Consider the following 8,759-nt stretch of genomic DNA (forward strand, 5'->3'; position numbering starts at 1 on the left):
TGGTTGTTGAATTTTTTCCAATTCTCTCTGTATCAATTAAGATGACCACACGGTTTTTTTTTCCTTTAAACTATTATTGTGGTTGAATATATTGTTTGAGTTTTAAATACTGAACAACTCTTGCATTTCTGCAGTAAACATCTTTTGGTTGGCATGCATTATTCTTTTTATATATTGTATATTAATTTGTTTAGATTTTGTTTCAGATTTTGAGTTTATAGTCACATGAGATATTGGTTGATGTTTTGCTTTTTAAATACTATTTTTGTTCAGTTTGCATATCAAACCAATGCTGGCCCCATTAAGTTATATATGTCTTCTATTTTCTGGAAGACCTTGTGTAGATTTTGTTGCATCCTTATCTTGGTTACTGTTCATTGCACATTTGGCTACAATGAACCTAGAGGTGCATATATCTTTTTGAATTAGTATTTTCATTTTCTTCAGATAAACATGTGAACAATATTTCTCTCAATATGCTTTTAAAGTATATTTTTGTATATTTTAAGTAACTACTTTTAAGTATATATAGTTATTTTTAGGCTTCAGAAATTTGATTATATTGTGTATGGACATTATTCAAATTTAATCTGTCTGGAGTTTACTTAGCTTCTTGAATTTGCTAATGTTTTGTCTTTCATCATATTTTAGAAGCTGATATTCCCTCTAATATTTTTCATCTCTGTTACTTCTTCCCTTTTCTGGGGTTATGTTGACACTGCTGTCAGATTATTATTCTTGCCTCACTGGTCCTGAGGCTCTGTTATTTCCTTTCTTTTGTCCTTTTAAATAAAATTTTTGCAGCAGTAAAAATTTGAGCAGAGAGTACAAAGTGTTCCCACACACTTCCTATCTCTCCACAATCCGCCTTCATTACCAACATCCCCCACCAAGCAGAGTGGTACTTTTTTACAGTCAATAAACATATATGGACATGGCATTATCATTCAAAGGCCATGATTTACATAAGGGTTCACTCTTGGTGTTAGACATTCTATAGTTTTTGACAAATGTGTAATTACTTGTATCTAGTTCTTGCCTGGAGAATCCCAGGGATGGGGGAGCCTGGTGGGCTGCCGTCTATGGGGTCGCACAGAGTCGGACACGACTGAAGCGACTTAGCAGCAGCAGCAGCAGCACTATGCTATGCTATGCTAAGTCACTTCAGTAGTGTCTGACTCTCTGTGACCCCATAGACGGCAGCCCACCAGGCTCCCCCGTCCCTGGGATTCTCCAGGCAAGAACACTGGAGTGGGTTGCCATTTCCTTCTCCAATGCATGAAAGTGAAAAGTGAAAGTGAAGTCGCTCAGTCGTGTCTGACTCTTAGCGACCCCCTGGACTGCAGCCTCCCAGGCTCCTCCATCCATGGGATTTTCCAGGCAAGAGCACTGGAGTGGGGTGCCATTGCCTTCTCCGATATAGCACTGTAGTATCAAACAAAATAGTTTCAGTGCTCAAAAAATCCTCTGTGTTCCTGTAGACTTTATCATAGAATTGTAATTCCAATCCTTTTGAAACCACACATGGCTACCTGACTTTCTCTGGCCATAGAAATGTTAGCAAAAGTAAGATTGGTCATTTTTTGGGTAAAACTTAAATAGCTGGTGAGAGCTTCCTTTCTTTCTGTGATGGTTATTGGATATGTTCCAAATGATAGATGCTCCATCAACCTGTTTCCTGATGAAGATAACACAAGGTAATAACCCAACCAGCATGTAAACACGTGAAGTGCTTGCTTGAATAAGTTAAAAATAACCTTTTTTAGGCCATTGTCAATTTTTAATTTGGGACATAAAATCAATTGAATGATACAATGTTTGTGTGTGTGTGTGTGTGTGTGTGCATGTGGTAGATTCTCAAGGAAGTAGATTTAAAAAGCATGTGCCCCTCTTCGTCAATTACGAATGACGAATTCGCCAATTCGTCACCTTTCCATTTCTGGTGACTTAATCCCTTTCCTTCCCATACTTATACTTTTCCTTTCCAATGTGGATCTGGTGATGGTGACGATCAGGGTACATGTGCATGCATCCTAGTCAGAATAATGAACACTTAATCTAGATAGACTGGATCAATCACAGAAACATACCTCATCTAACAGGGTTTTGTGTTAGGGGTGGGCATGTGACCAAAGCTAGGTCAATCGGACTGTCTTGCAAAACCGTGAAATGTGCTGCGCTCAGGAGGCGGCTTAGGCAGAGCCGCCCCAGCAGCGCTCTTCAGTTCCTGTCACTGTGATCACTCTTGCTGCCTTCTCTTCCCCTCCAATTTTTCATTTTGTAGTTCTTCAGTGTGCAGTGAAAACTTTCCCCTGTTTTCAGTTCAGTTCAGTTGCTCAGTCGTGTCCGACTCTTCACGACCCCATGAATCAGCACGCCAGACCTCCCTGTCCATCACCAACTCCCGGAGTCCACCCAAACCCATGTCCATTGAGTCGGTGATGCCATCCAACCATCTCATCCTCTATCGTCCCCTTCTCCTTCTGCCCTCAATCTTTCTCAACATCAGAGTCTTTCAAATGAGTCAGCTCTTCGCATCGGTTGGCCAAAGTATTGGAGTTTCAGCTTCAAAATCAGTCCTACCAATGAACACCCAGGACTGATCTCCTTTAGGATGGACTGGTTGGATCTCCTTGCAGTCCAAGGGACTCTCAAGAGTCTTCTCCAATACCAGAGTTCAAGAGCATCAATTCTTCGGCGCTCAGCTTTCTTTATAGTCCAACTCTCACATCCTCCATGACCACTGGAAAAACCCTGTTTTACCTATCTGAAATAACTAACATTAGTTGTGTTGCTTGACTCTAAAGAAACCTATGTTGTAAATTTAGATAATGATTTTTCTTTTATTGATTTACTTAAAGATACTTCCTTGGAATTACTCATCTCTTCTAATGAATTAATTTAGACACTTATGCATACTAATTTTTCCTTGTACTTTCTTTAGGGTTATCTTACTACATTTTCTAACATTGAATTAAATATTTAATTGGTTTGTTTATTTTGCTTGCTTATCTAAAAATGCATATTTTAAAGGCTATAAAACTTTCCTTTAGATTTATCCTATGGTTTTAAATTTTAGCAATTTTGTTTTAATTACATTCTGTACATTCCATAATTTTGAATTTTCTTTCTTCTTTATCAAAAAATTGAGAATTTTATTTAAGATCGTTGTTAATTTCCAATTCTGTTATAAATTTATTTTTAAATTTTATTTGTTCTGAATCTGATTTGCACTATTTCCACATTTTATAATTTATTGAAATGTTCTTTGAAGTATATTATAAAATCAATTTTTAAATTTCATGAACATTTAAGAATAAGATATATTTATAGTTTTAAGGTATGATATCATATATATTAATTTTTATCTACCTCATGAATGGCTATTTATTTCTCTGTGTCTACTGTTTTCTGTGCTTGTACTGGCTCCAAAATGGCCAGAGGCTGATGAGTTATTTCTATGCTAAGAATCTTATTATTTATTTCACTATGGTTTTGCATTATAAATATTTGGTGTTACAATTTTTAATGCAGAAAAATATATGACCTATATTTAGTGTGTACTGTATATAGTGTTATTCTAAAGTTCTCTTGCCTGCCCTGATTATGAATGTGGTTCCGTTCTGTGAAAAGCAAGATTGCTCAGTGATCAATGACAAAATGAACAGATAGTTCTGAACAGATAGTTCACATGAGAAAAAATGCAAATAGCCAGTGAACATGTACAAAGAATGCCCAACATTGTTAATAATAATGAAAATAGCAGCATATAATATATTCCATAAAAATGCCTATAATGATTTTACTCTGTATTTGGTGAAGTGTGAGGCAATTGACATTTTCTCTCATTGATGATGGTGGATGCATACAATTCTATTTCAAATAATAAAAATTTTAAATACACATATGCTTCCAAACCTAGAAATTTATCTTGGTAAGAAAAGATCACAAAGTTTCTTTTTTTTTTTTTTTTCAGAATAGTAATTGAAAACTCTTGGAAGCTAACTAAAGAGCTCATCAGTAAGATATTTGTTAAATTAAAATACATCTATACAATGAGTTATTAAAATATAATTATTTGAGAAGATATGTGGTTAAGAATGATGAAGTAAAGGTGTTTTTTTTTTTATTCTACATTCTTCTCGAACCAACTGAAAAGAATAAAAAATAGAAGAATTGTTCATGTTTCATAAAACTAGGTAAAAATTCCTGCCAGCTAGAGTAAAAGAAATAGCTGCCAAATATACTGGGGTCAGAATCAAAACAGGGGAAGGCAGAGTCGTTTACATGGTCAAATAAATACATACATGGAGGAGAAAAAATAAATCGTTCATGCAGAAATTTCATATAATTTATGTAAATATCCCTCTTCCTCAAGAAGATGAAGTATAGCTCCCCACCCCTTAAGTGTGGGCTCCTCTGACTTCCTTTCAAAGGGTGAGGTATGCGGGCTGAGTCATGTCAGACCCTCATGGACCCCATGGACTGTAGCTCGTCAGGCTCTTCTGTCCATGAAAATTTCCAGGCAAGAATACTGGAATGGGTTGCCATTTCCTTCTGCAGAAGATCTTCCCAACCCAGGGATGAAACCTGCATCTCTTGTGTCTCCTACATTGGCAGGTAGGTTCTTTACCACTGAGCCACCTGGAAAGCCCCAAGCAAAGTATGGAAGGAAACAAAAGTAACTTTCAGTGGAAAAACCTGGCAAACCTCAGCCGGATGCCCAATGGCAACATCAACAGTCATAAGTCATGTTGATAGCATATACTCTTGACATGGTAATTTACCTCTATAGTCTTTTTCCCAGAAACACTTAACTCCACTCTAACCAAGATAAAATCATCAAACAAATCCCAACTGAGGGGCAGTCTTCAAAAATACTTGATCAGTACTCCTCAAAACTGTTAAAGTCATCCAAAATAAGGAACATCTAAGAAACCATCATAGCTCAGGTGCTCAGAAGCTATGCTGTCTAAATGTAATGTCGTATCCTGGATGGGATACTGAAATAGAAAAGGGTCATTAGAAAAAAATAATGTAATTCATAATAATTAGTTATTTTCATTTCATTAATTGTAACAATATTATTTCTTAGTTGTGACAAATGTTCCATAGTCATATAAGGTGTTAATGATAGGAGAAATTGGGTGTACTGTATATGGAAGCTCTATAGTATCCTTGCAAATTTTCTGATTTTAGAACTACCCATAACAAAGTTTAGATACTTAAATATTTTTTAAAAATCTTATGAAATACTACTAAATGGAAAAGTATAGATTTGTTTCATTTGTTCCTTCAAAGAGAAGACACAAACAATTGGCAGAAACTAAAAGGAAGCATGTTTTATTTCTATAAAACATATTTTTTAAATAATTTGAGCAGTCTAGGGCTGATTCATTAGTGGAGGTAATCAAGGTAATCAAGGTGTAGTTGGAGGAATGCTTGCTGGAGATTTTGAAAAATTGTTTACAACATCTCACAAGAGTTAAACTGACAGTAACAAAGATAACTTTACTGAACGATTTCATGTTCTTCATTTAATTTAATCATCACAATGCCTCCACTTAATGGACAAGGAAAATGAGTTCCTATGAGAGCTCAAGACTTGCCTGAAACTACCAAGAAAGTACCCAGTCACAGTAGAAGACAATTCAAAGCTCACAGCCTTTCCACCCACAAGGACCATAAGGATGTCTTCTGGGATGTGTCTGTAACATATGACTAAAAAGAGAAGTTGATTCAAGAAGAAAATTTTCATGAAACAAGACAATGACAAATGGAAAACTGAAGAACTAGGAAAATACTGAGAACTAGAAACTAAGAGTGATTTATGATAGTCTCCAAGTGCAAAAAAAAAAAAATAAAAATAATATTACTATGAAGATAGTTCATCCATTTTAGACAGTTCTGTATGCCCTCCATCATTAAATATCACTAGTCAACAGGAGATGCAGACATTTAACCAAATAAAATACCAATAATACTAGATTTCAATCCCCATTTTTCATTATATGATTACAACCAAGTGTGTTTAATGAAACTGTGAGATCCTCTCTCCCAGGAACAAACAAAAATCAGGCTCACAGTGAAGGCATTTCATCCTGTGAAGGACCGGATTTAGCACCAGGGAGCAAGGGAATGTGCTGTGGTAAACCAACTCTGCGGAAAAGAACATACGTAATAGACCTCATAAGATTTTACAGTGTCTGGGTTGTTATTTGAGAAAATTGCCCAGGGCTTATGAAACACACTTACCTTGATCTCCTCTACAACCATATTTTCCTGTAAATTAATCAGTAAGCAGAAAAGATATAGAATCACCAGCATTACGAACTTAGAGATGTGAGTATTTTCTTTGTAAAGGGTCAGCTGTGCTCGGAGACTTGAAGTCCGTTCTGGGTGACTGTAGGCTATTGATCTCCTACCGTGGAATGTGTCCTAGTTGAAGGTTAGCCAGGGATACTCACAATTGTCTTTCTGCAGGCCAGTCGCCTTCCCTCCATTCACAATGAAACTGTTTAATTCATAAAGCTTTGATGCTTCAACTGCTTCTGACCTTCTGTGAGCATTTCAAAGGAGAAAATTAGCTGCCTGGAAAAATATAATGACCTAAATCCAGCAATTTGGGACACACATGTTATAGTCTGTTGAACCCATGTTGACGATTTATACTGTTTCTTTGGGGAACAGATTGTCTTGGAGGCCCATAATTGGAGAAGGGTGCTAATTTGAAGCATTTGAAAATGAATAGGTATCGATCCATTATTTAAGTATCATTCCTGTTAGGGGCTTAGCTCAGAGGCAAAATGTTAGAAGCTGTGCCTGAAGGTGGTTTCACTGTATTTAGTCTTCATCGATGGCGTTTGCTAAAGTGAAATGACACTCATCATAACATATACAAAGCAACCTCCATGAATTTTTTTCTTTTGTTTTCGTTCAATTTTTTTAATATCTTAATAAATAAACCTTATTTTTAGAGCAGTTTTAGGCTCACAGTAAAATTGAGGAAGTACAAAGAGTTTCATATACCCCTTATGGTTGCATGTACACAATGTCCCCCTCTAGCAACATCCTGCACAACAGTGGTATGTTTGTTGCAATTGATGAATTTACAGTTGACACATCAGCCAAAGTCCTTACTTTACATTAGGGTTCACTCTTGACTTTGTATATTATGTGAGTTTTGACACATGTATAATTTCATGTTTCACCATTCACTGCCCTAAAAATTGTCTGTATTCTACATATTCATACCATTCTCCTCTCTAACCATGCAACTACTAATCTTTTTGCTGTTTTTACAGTTTTGTCTTTCCAAGAATGTTGTGTAGTTGGGTCATACAGTATGTAGTCTCTTAAATTGGCTTCTTTCAATTAGTAGTGTGCATTTAAATTACCACCATGTGTTGTCATGGCTTATTAGCTCATTATTTAGTGATGAATAATATTTGATCCTCAGGATATATCACAGTTTACTTATCCAATCACGACTGAAGAATGTCTTCCTTGTTTTCTTGTTTTGGTGATTATGGCTGACTTCCAAATGTAGGTTTTTATTGGACACAAGTTTTCAATTCATTTGGGTAAATGTGAGGACTGCAGTTGCTGGATTGCATGGTTAAGAATAGTGGGGGAAGACGGCGGTGGCCGTTCCGCAGCGGGCCTGGACCGTGGAGCAGCTGCGCAGCGAGCAGCTGCCCAAGAAGGACATTATCAAGTTTCTGCAGGATCACGGTTCAGATTCGTTTCTTGCAGAACATAAATTTCTAGGAAACATTAAAAATGTGGCCAAGATAGCTAATAAGGACCGTTTGGTTACAGCCTATAACCATCTTTTCGAAAGTAAGCGTTTCAAGGGTACTGAAAGTATAAGTAAAGTGTCTGAGCAGGTGAAAAATGTGAAGCTTAATGAAGATAAACCCAAAGAAACCAAGTCTGAAGAGACTCTGGATGAGGGTCCACCAAAATATACAAAATCTGTTCTTAAAAAAGGAGATAAAACCAACTTTCCCAAAAAGGGAGATGTTGTTCACTGCTGGTATACAGGAACACTACAAGATGGGACTCTTTTTGATACTAATATTCACACGAGTTCAAAGAAGAAGAAAAATGCCAAGCCTTTAAGTTTTAAGGTTGGGATAGGCAAAGTTATCCGAGGATGGGATGAAGCACTCTTGACTATGAGTAAAGGAGAAAAGGCTCGACTGGAGATTGAACCAGAATGGGCTTATGAAAAGAAAGGGAGCCTGATGCCAAAATTCCACCAAACGCAAAACTTATTTTTGAAGTGGAATTAGTGGATATTGACTGAAATAGTTAAGAAACCATCAACAATAAAACATGGCCATGAAGAAACGTATGTATCTAATTAGAGCTGGTTACTATTGTTAAGCGAAGAGTCAACTGGAAAATTCAAGTTAGAACATGTTTACTTGATCCCTCGACTTTTAAGAAATGTAATCCATTATAAACCCTTGAACTTTAAAATATTTACTACAGTTGTGTAAAATATCACTTAAAGAGGACTGATTTGCCTTTTACCTCATGTTGTAAACTAAAAGGCTCAATAAAATGTACTCAATGTCTTAAAAAAAAAAAAAAGAATATGTTAGTTTTGTAAGAAACCACTAAACTGTCTTCGAAAGTAGTTATATCATATTTTGAATTCCCACCAGCAATAAAGGAGAATTCCTCTTTTTAGTGATTTGGATTTTTGTCATTCTACCATTCTAAAGGAGATTAGTCCTGGGTGTTCATTG

The 8,759-nt window shown here is 36.2% G+C and overlaps 1 pseudogene; it reads left to right on the forward strand.

Moving 5' to 3' along the window:
- Positions 1-1,905: 1,905 nt before the first annotated feature.
- On the forward strand, positions 1,906-8,489 carry LOC102389516 (annotated as a pseudogene).
- Positions 8,490-8,759: the final 270 nt, after the last annotated feature.

This window comes from Bubalus bubalis, chromosome 20, assembly GCF_019923935.1.
Source record: "Bubalus bubalis isolate 160015118507 breed Murrah chromosome 20, NDDB_SH_1, whole genome shotgun sequence".
Lineage (NCBI taxonomy): Eukaryota > Metazoa > Chordata > Mammalia > Artiodactyla > Bovidae > Bubalus > Bubalus bubalis.